This window comes from Microcaecilia unicolor, chromosome 3, assembly GCF_901765095.1.
Source record: "Microcaecilia unicolor chromosome 3, aMicUni1.1, whole genome shotgun sequence".
In the NCBI taxonomy this organism is placed as follows: domain Eukaryota; kingdom Metazoa; phylum Chordata; class Amphibia; order Gymnophiona; family Siphonopidae; genus Microcaecilia; species Microcaecilia unicolor.
Window position 1 is genome coordinate 313,081,579 of NC_044033.1, and position 6,678 is coordinate 313,088,256.

At 44.2% G+C, this 6,678-nt stretch overlaps 1 protein-coding gene across 4 annotated transcripts in view; it reads left to right on the forward strand.

The window, feature by feature from the left end:
• Positions 1-6,678, forward strand: part of GPR84 (G protein-coupled receptor 84) — a 44,181-nt gene that overhangs the window by 18,941 nt on the left and 18,562 nt on the right. The window contains exon 3 of one of the 4 annotated variants that reach the window (XR_003941315.1): positions 4,211-4,451. The exons of the other annotated variants lie outside the window; for them this stretch is intronic. The gene's annotated coding sequence lies outside the window, so the exon portion shown is untranslated. Of the gene's footprint in view, positions 1-4,210; positions 4,452-6,678 lie in introns of those variants that run through there. 4 annotated transcript variants of the gene reach the window in all.

Genomic DNA, 6,678 nt, shown 5'->3' on the forward strand with positions numbered 1-6,678 from the left:
CCATACAATTTTTTTTTGCTATAACTTAATAGATACCCAAGAGCCTGCCAAGAAATACATAACCAAAATATATGTAGAGGGGAATAGGAGAATGCAGTATAGGCTAGAGCGGAGGAGTGGCCTAGTGGTTAGAGCAGTGGTTTTGCAATCCAGAGGTGGCCGGTTCAAATCCCACTGCCACTCCTTATGATCTTGGGCAAGCCACTTAACCCTTCATTACCTCAGGTACAAACTTAGATTGTGAATCCTCCTGGGACAAAGAAATCCAGTGTACCTGAATGTAACTTGCCTGGAGCTACTACTGAAAAAGGTGTGAGCAAAATCTAAATGAATAAAACCAACAGCCACACTGAATTTCAACGAGCTCCCTACTCTTTCAGCTCACTTAAAAAGCTTTGCACATCATCAAGACTCCTTGATGTCCCCCTTATAGTCAGTTATTTTTTATTTAATATCCTCGTTTATATTTTTATTTTAGAAGCTTCTTAAAAAACAGCAGGTCCTCAAGGGAACTAGTAAGTGCAAAAAATAACAGTATCTGTAGCTGAATCCAGATTAATCAATGCAAAAACAATAGGCAAGAATGTCCATAAGCCTCAAAAATTAATGTAGCGCCAGTATTCAAAGAGCAGAAGAAAGCACAACTTATCTTTACTTAATGCTCCCCTGTCACCAGCTCTATACATCGTCCTACAGAGCCCTCTGTTTCAGAACTCTTTATCAGGGACTCCATGCCAGTGCTATTTGCTTCAAAACTTGTGACAATTGCTTACATCAGTCCTATGGCTGGTATAATGCTTACACCTAGATGTTAAGCAGAACATGAGTAAATTATAGAATGCTACGATTTATGTGCGTATTTGCAGGCTTCACCCAATCTCCACCCATGTGCAGTCCTACTGGGAAGGTTCAAATCAGTAAAACATGATGCAGACTTTTCCTGGTGGGGGAGTAGCCTAGTGCAGTAGTCTGGGGAACTGGGTTCAATTCCCACTGTAGTTTCTTGTGGCTCCAGGCAAGCTACCTAACCCTCCACTGCCCCAGGTACAAAATAAGTATCTGTATATAATATAGAAAGGCAGTATATCAAACCCCACCGCCCTTCCTTTTCTGCTAATTGGTGTTCTGTCAGAGGTGATTTATGTGTGTTCCTGCCACCTAAAACTAGGTGATTCCTTGTAGAATGTGTGCTGAGCTGAGCAACTTCAATCCTAGTTAAACATTGGCAGCTGGGATCCAGCTCACCTGCAGTTTTACTTCATAACCTCTGGATTTTCTGCCCACCTTTTCAACTTCAAAAGCAATGGGCCTTCTCTTTTTTCTTTTCCTCATCTATTGCCCAGTTCTGAGCTCATTACTAGAGAGCTGTCTATCATAATTTATTTTCCTTTCGAGTACATTTAAGTGGCTGCAAGCACACAGCATGAAGAACAGAGTGTAATTCAGTGATGTAGCCACAGGTGGGCCTGGGTAACAAAAATACTACTGTCCATGATACCGGCACCTGTGCATGCTCAGTTTTCAGCGCCTGCCTGCTGCAGACTGCCAAGGTGGAAAGAAGCATTTTCCTACCAGCTGAGATATATTTTTGGTGGTGGTGGGGAGAGAACACTTGGTGCGCGCCCTCTTCTTGCCTAGGCCCATCCAAAATCTGTAGTCTGGCTACGCCCCTGGTGTAATTATGGAAAAAAGGAAGGAAAACAGGTGAGAATGTGCTGTGATCTTCAGACTACACCCTAAAGGCAGGGAAGTAATAAAGTGACAGCTCTCCCCCTTAGTCAAGCAAAGGACTCCAGAGGTTGACATATGATTGCATGACAACCGGAAGGTTCTTTGTTCCCCTAATTAAACAGCTGCATCTTACAACTGAGATTCAAAGGGAGCTCCTGAGCTTTGAGGAGAAGGGTCATAAGGACCTTGTATTTGGGGTCTGTCTTCCAACAATTCCCAGAAAAGGGCTCTAAGAGCTTGTGGCATGAAGGGATTCAATGAACCTATGGAGGATAAGACACTGGTAGCAGAGGTCTGGCCACTAGCTTGAATACTGCAGGGACCTATAGAGAAGAAGTACCTGGCCAGCTTGTGGTGTGAACTGGATGTAGAGGAGGATGGAAAAGATTTCAGAATCAAAGGTGAGGAGTGGCCTAGTGGTTAGGGTGGTGAACTTTGGTCCTGAGGAGCTGAGTTCAATTCCTACTTCAGGCACAGGCAGCTCCTTGTGACTCTGGGCAAGTCACTTAACCCTCCATTGCCCCATGTAAGCTGCATTGAGCCTGCCATGAGTGGGAAAGTGCAGGGTACAAATGTAATAAATAAAAAAGGGATCCCCTTTGCTTTTTTTTCCTCATCTAATTTTGTTTTGTACCTGCTTTGGATAAACTGGTCAGTAGAAATCGGTTTTACTATGAACAGCCATCCAGACTGGACAATTTCCTTCTTTGGATGCTGAATGTGCAGCCTGCTGATTAATAGTGGGTCATGTGTGCAAAATATTAAGCAAGGCGCAGGGCCCCCCGGTGCCCGGAGCCGCCATTAACATGGCGCCGAGCACCGACGGGACTGCACGCAGGATCCTGCCTCGCGGGTGCTCCCCGCTGTGAGGGGCAGGGTCAAAGGGGGGGGCTTAAATTCCCCTGGGCTGAGCTCGGACGTCCCCTTACAGCATCCGAGCGCCCGAGGGTCTCGGTTGCCTATGTTAAAGTGGTATATCAAATCAAGAGCATCTCAATGGGAATGCCTCAAAAGCTCGTCTTTCCTCTGGCTCAGTACAGCCTCTTGAGGTCAGGGAAGTGGAATGCCAGCCTCTGCTCTCACAAACCATTGCCCACACAGTACTCCAGGGCTACATAGGGGGAGAGACAAATAAACAAGCAAAAAAAACCCAAAGGAGAAGTAGGCATGATAAAAGGAGGAAGTGGAAAATGCCTACAGGAAAACCAGCAAAAGGCAGAAGTTAAGTAGGTTATTTTGCTCAATATTTACAGAAAGAGAAGGTGACAGTGTTAAAGTGGGGAAAACACTGACATGATTATAACAGAATTACATAAGAGGAGATATTTGAATTACTTACATAGGCGAGAATAAATCAGGCCATGGTTCCCCATGGAGTGCACCTGAGGACCCTAAAAGAGCTTAAAAATGTGCTGATCATGCTCCTTGCAACTCTTTTAACATATCCCTGAAGACGGGCAGGGCTGCATTTATATCTGAGCCTCATCTCTGGCCATCTTCAAATCTAGGCTAAAAACCCACCTCTTCGATGCTGCTTTTAACACCTAAACCTTCAACAGTCCCCTATCCCTGATATGTCCTGTCTGTCCTAACCCTTATCCCTTACTTGTCCTGTCTGTCTGTCATAATTAGATTGTAAGCTCTATTGAGCAGGGACTGTCTCTCCATGTTCAAATGTGAAGCGCTGCGTACGTCCGGTAGCGCTATAGAAATGATAAGTAGTAGTAGTAGACATGCCTATATATGGAGGTGGAGGGCCCTCCAAGCTTTCAACAACATGAGGGGAGGATTCCTTTCAAATGCTTGAACTTTTGATAGGGGGTGATTGGGGCTCCCACCAAAAACTGATGCTAGGTAGCTTGAAGTGGAAGCTGTGACTGCTTCCAGTGACAAAGGCTACTACTCTTCTTTTTAGGGATGGAAAACAGACTAGACCCAAGAAACAGTTGTAAGCCCTCAGCAGTTCCTTTTATTAGAAGCTGCTGGGATTGAAATGTTCCCCGTCTCACTTGCTGCTCAGTGTCAATGGTTTTGCAGCTCATGTCCAGTTCAGCGCACCTACAAATCAGCTTAATTAGGCCAGCCAAGGACCTGAAGAGCTGAGGCAGTGGAAAGGCAAGCTTCTATTGCTCTGGCTCTGCTAAAAGAAAGTGAAATTGGACTTGATATACCACCTTTCTGAGGTTTTTGCAACTACATTCAAAGTGGTTTACATATATTCAGGTACTTATTTTGTACCAGGGGCAATGGAGGGTTAAAGTGATTTGTCCAGAGTCACAAGGAGCTGTAGTGGGGATTGAACTCAGTTCCCCAGTATCAAAGTCCACTGCTCTAACCACTAGGCTACTCCTCCACACAGGGTGCCTAGCAAGAAATTTTGGTGGGGCCATGGCCTGTGTCCCCCCTCCCCCCTTCAAATACCTATAGTATATACTGAGGAACATCTGGAGGCTGCTACTAATTTCCTTGTGTATTTAAGGTGATTTAGTAGAAGATGGCCCAAAGTATTCCCATCTTGTGGTTTTGGAAGGAAATGCAAATAGACCTGTATTTGGGAGGGGGGGGGGGGAGGTTGGAGGGATTTTCATTGTATGTTGTATGTTGGAGTAAAACTAAAGGAGCCCTTTGGTGTTCCAGACTTCTAATAAGCAACAGGAGCTGTGTTTTGTCATGGCTGCCTTGGCCTTGTAAAAGAACAGTTTCCCCAGACCAGCCTGGCCTGACCACTACTACTACTATTTAGCATTTCTATAGTGCTACAAGGCGTACACAGCGCTGCACAAACATAGAAGAAAGACAGTCCCTGCTCAAAGAGCTTACAATCTAATAGACAAGAAATAAAGTAAGCAAATCAAATCAATTAATGTGAACGGGAAGGAAGAAAGGAGGGTAGGTGGAGGCGAATGGTTACAAGTGGTTACGAGTCAAAAGCAATGTTAAAGAGGTGGGCTTTCAGTCTAGATTTAAAGGTGACCAAGGATGGGGCAAGACGTAGGGGCTCAGGAAGTTTATTCCAGGCGTAGGGTGCAGCGAGACAGAAGGCGCGAAGTCTGGAGTTGGCAGTAGTGGAGAAGGGAACAGATAAGAAGGATTTATCCATGGAGCGGAGTGCACGGGAAGGGGTGTAGGGAAGGACGAGTGTGGAGAGATACTGGGGAGCAGCAGAGTGAGTACATTTATAGGTTAGTAGAAGAAGTTTGAACAAGATGCGAAAACGGATAGGGAGCCAGTGAAGGGACTTGAGGAGAGGGGTAGTATGAGTAAAGTGACCCTGGCGGAAGACGAGACGGGCAGCAGAGTTTTGAACCGACTGGAGAGGGGAGAGGTGACTAAGTGGGAGGCCAGCAAGAAGCAGATTGCAGTAGTCTAAACGAGAGGTGACAAGGGTGTGGATGAGGGTTTTGGTAGAGTGCTCGGAAAGAATGGGGCGGATTTTACGGATGTTGTAAAGAAAGAAACGACAGGTCTTGGCAATCTGCTGGATATGAGTAGAGAAGGAGAGAGAAGAGTCAAAGATGACCCCAAGGTTTCGAGCTGAGGAGACAGGGAGAATGAGAGAGCCATCAACAGAAATAGAAAACGGGGGGGGGGGGGGGGGGGGGGGGGGGGGAGCGGGGAGCAGTGCAGTAACTGGGAGAAAAGAGGAGTGTGGACCTATGAGAGTAAGGAAACTGAGTTGAATGGAGAGAGAAAGCATCAGAAGACATCCAAGGCTTCAGACTGCAAGCCTTTGGTTTTGCATTCCTTTAGAGGATGGTGAGATCTAGAGAGTGCATCTCACTTATCATCATAAGAAATGCAAACTGAAATGGGAGGGAATAAACCATGGTGCATTCCAAGCACACGTTAAAGAGAAAATTGAGTGTTTTGTTAATTTTAACTTGGTGATATAAAAGTAATTTCCCATGGTGCCTTTCCCTCAGTGGTACCCACTTTTTGCATAGAAAATTTGGCTTTTTGGTCCCTGGTATGAGACACTCAATGAAATTACATGGTAATGCTTTTAAAATGAATAGGAGGAAATATTTTTTTTACCCAATGAATAGTTAAGCTTTGTAACTAGTTACAAGCGGATGTGGTAACAGCAGTTAGCAATCAAGTTTCATTTTGACATCATATACCATCCTAGCAGTAACTTTTCAGAGCAGTTTACAAAAAAATAAACTATAATACTACTAATAATAATAAAACATATATATATATATATATAGCATACATGTAGACTGTAAAACGGGAAATATTCCTATTACATTAGAAAATATATATTATATAATAAAATATAAGGAAATTGAAATTTTACATCATATTATAAGATAAAAAAAGAAAAAAAGGCATATTCTGCAAGACAGCACCATCTAAGACTTGCCACTCCAGGGTGTTTTGAAACTTGTCTTAAAATGGGTTTAAAAATGTTTGGCCAAGTTCCTGGCGGGAAAATCCATGTCTGTTATTGAGATGGACATGGGGGAAGCCACTGCTTGCTCTGGGATTGGTAGCATGGAATGGTGCTACTCTTTGGGTTCCTAGCAAAAAATACAAAAATGGAAAATAAAAAAAAATATATATAATCAGCTATGCTTCACTGGGATAAATGTATGCAAAAAAGGAGCATTCCTACTTCATCCAAAAAGTATTACATATCTATATTAATAAATCCCACCTTGAACGTTCTGAAGCTCACTCCAAGGCAGAGAAGCACAAAAATCCTGTAGTCTTCATAGGCTAGGACCAGTCACCCTCACTCATAGACCCGCCCTCAGCCACGCCCCATCTGTACATAAAACGCTACCTCAACATTCTGAAGACAACCTGCTGAAGCCATCTGCAAAATCCCTAAACAGTTCGTAAGTTCATGGTGGTGAAGCCATCCAACTCACCATGTCTCTCTGCCCCGCCCTCGAGGGCGGAACACAGAGAGTAAAGGGATCCATAAAGGCACTCCTACCA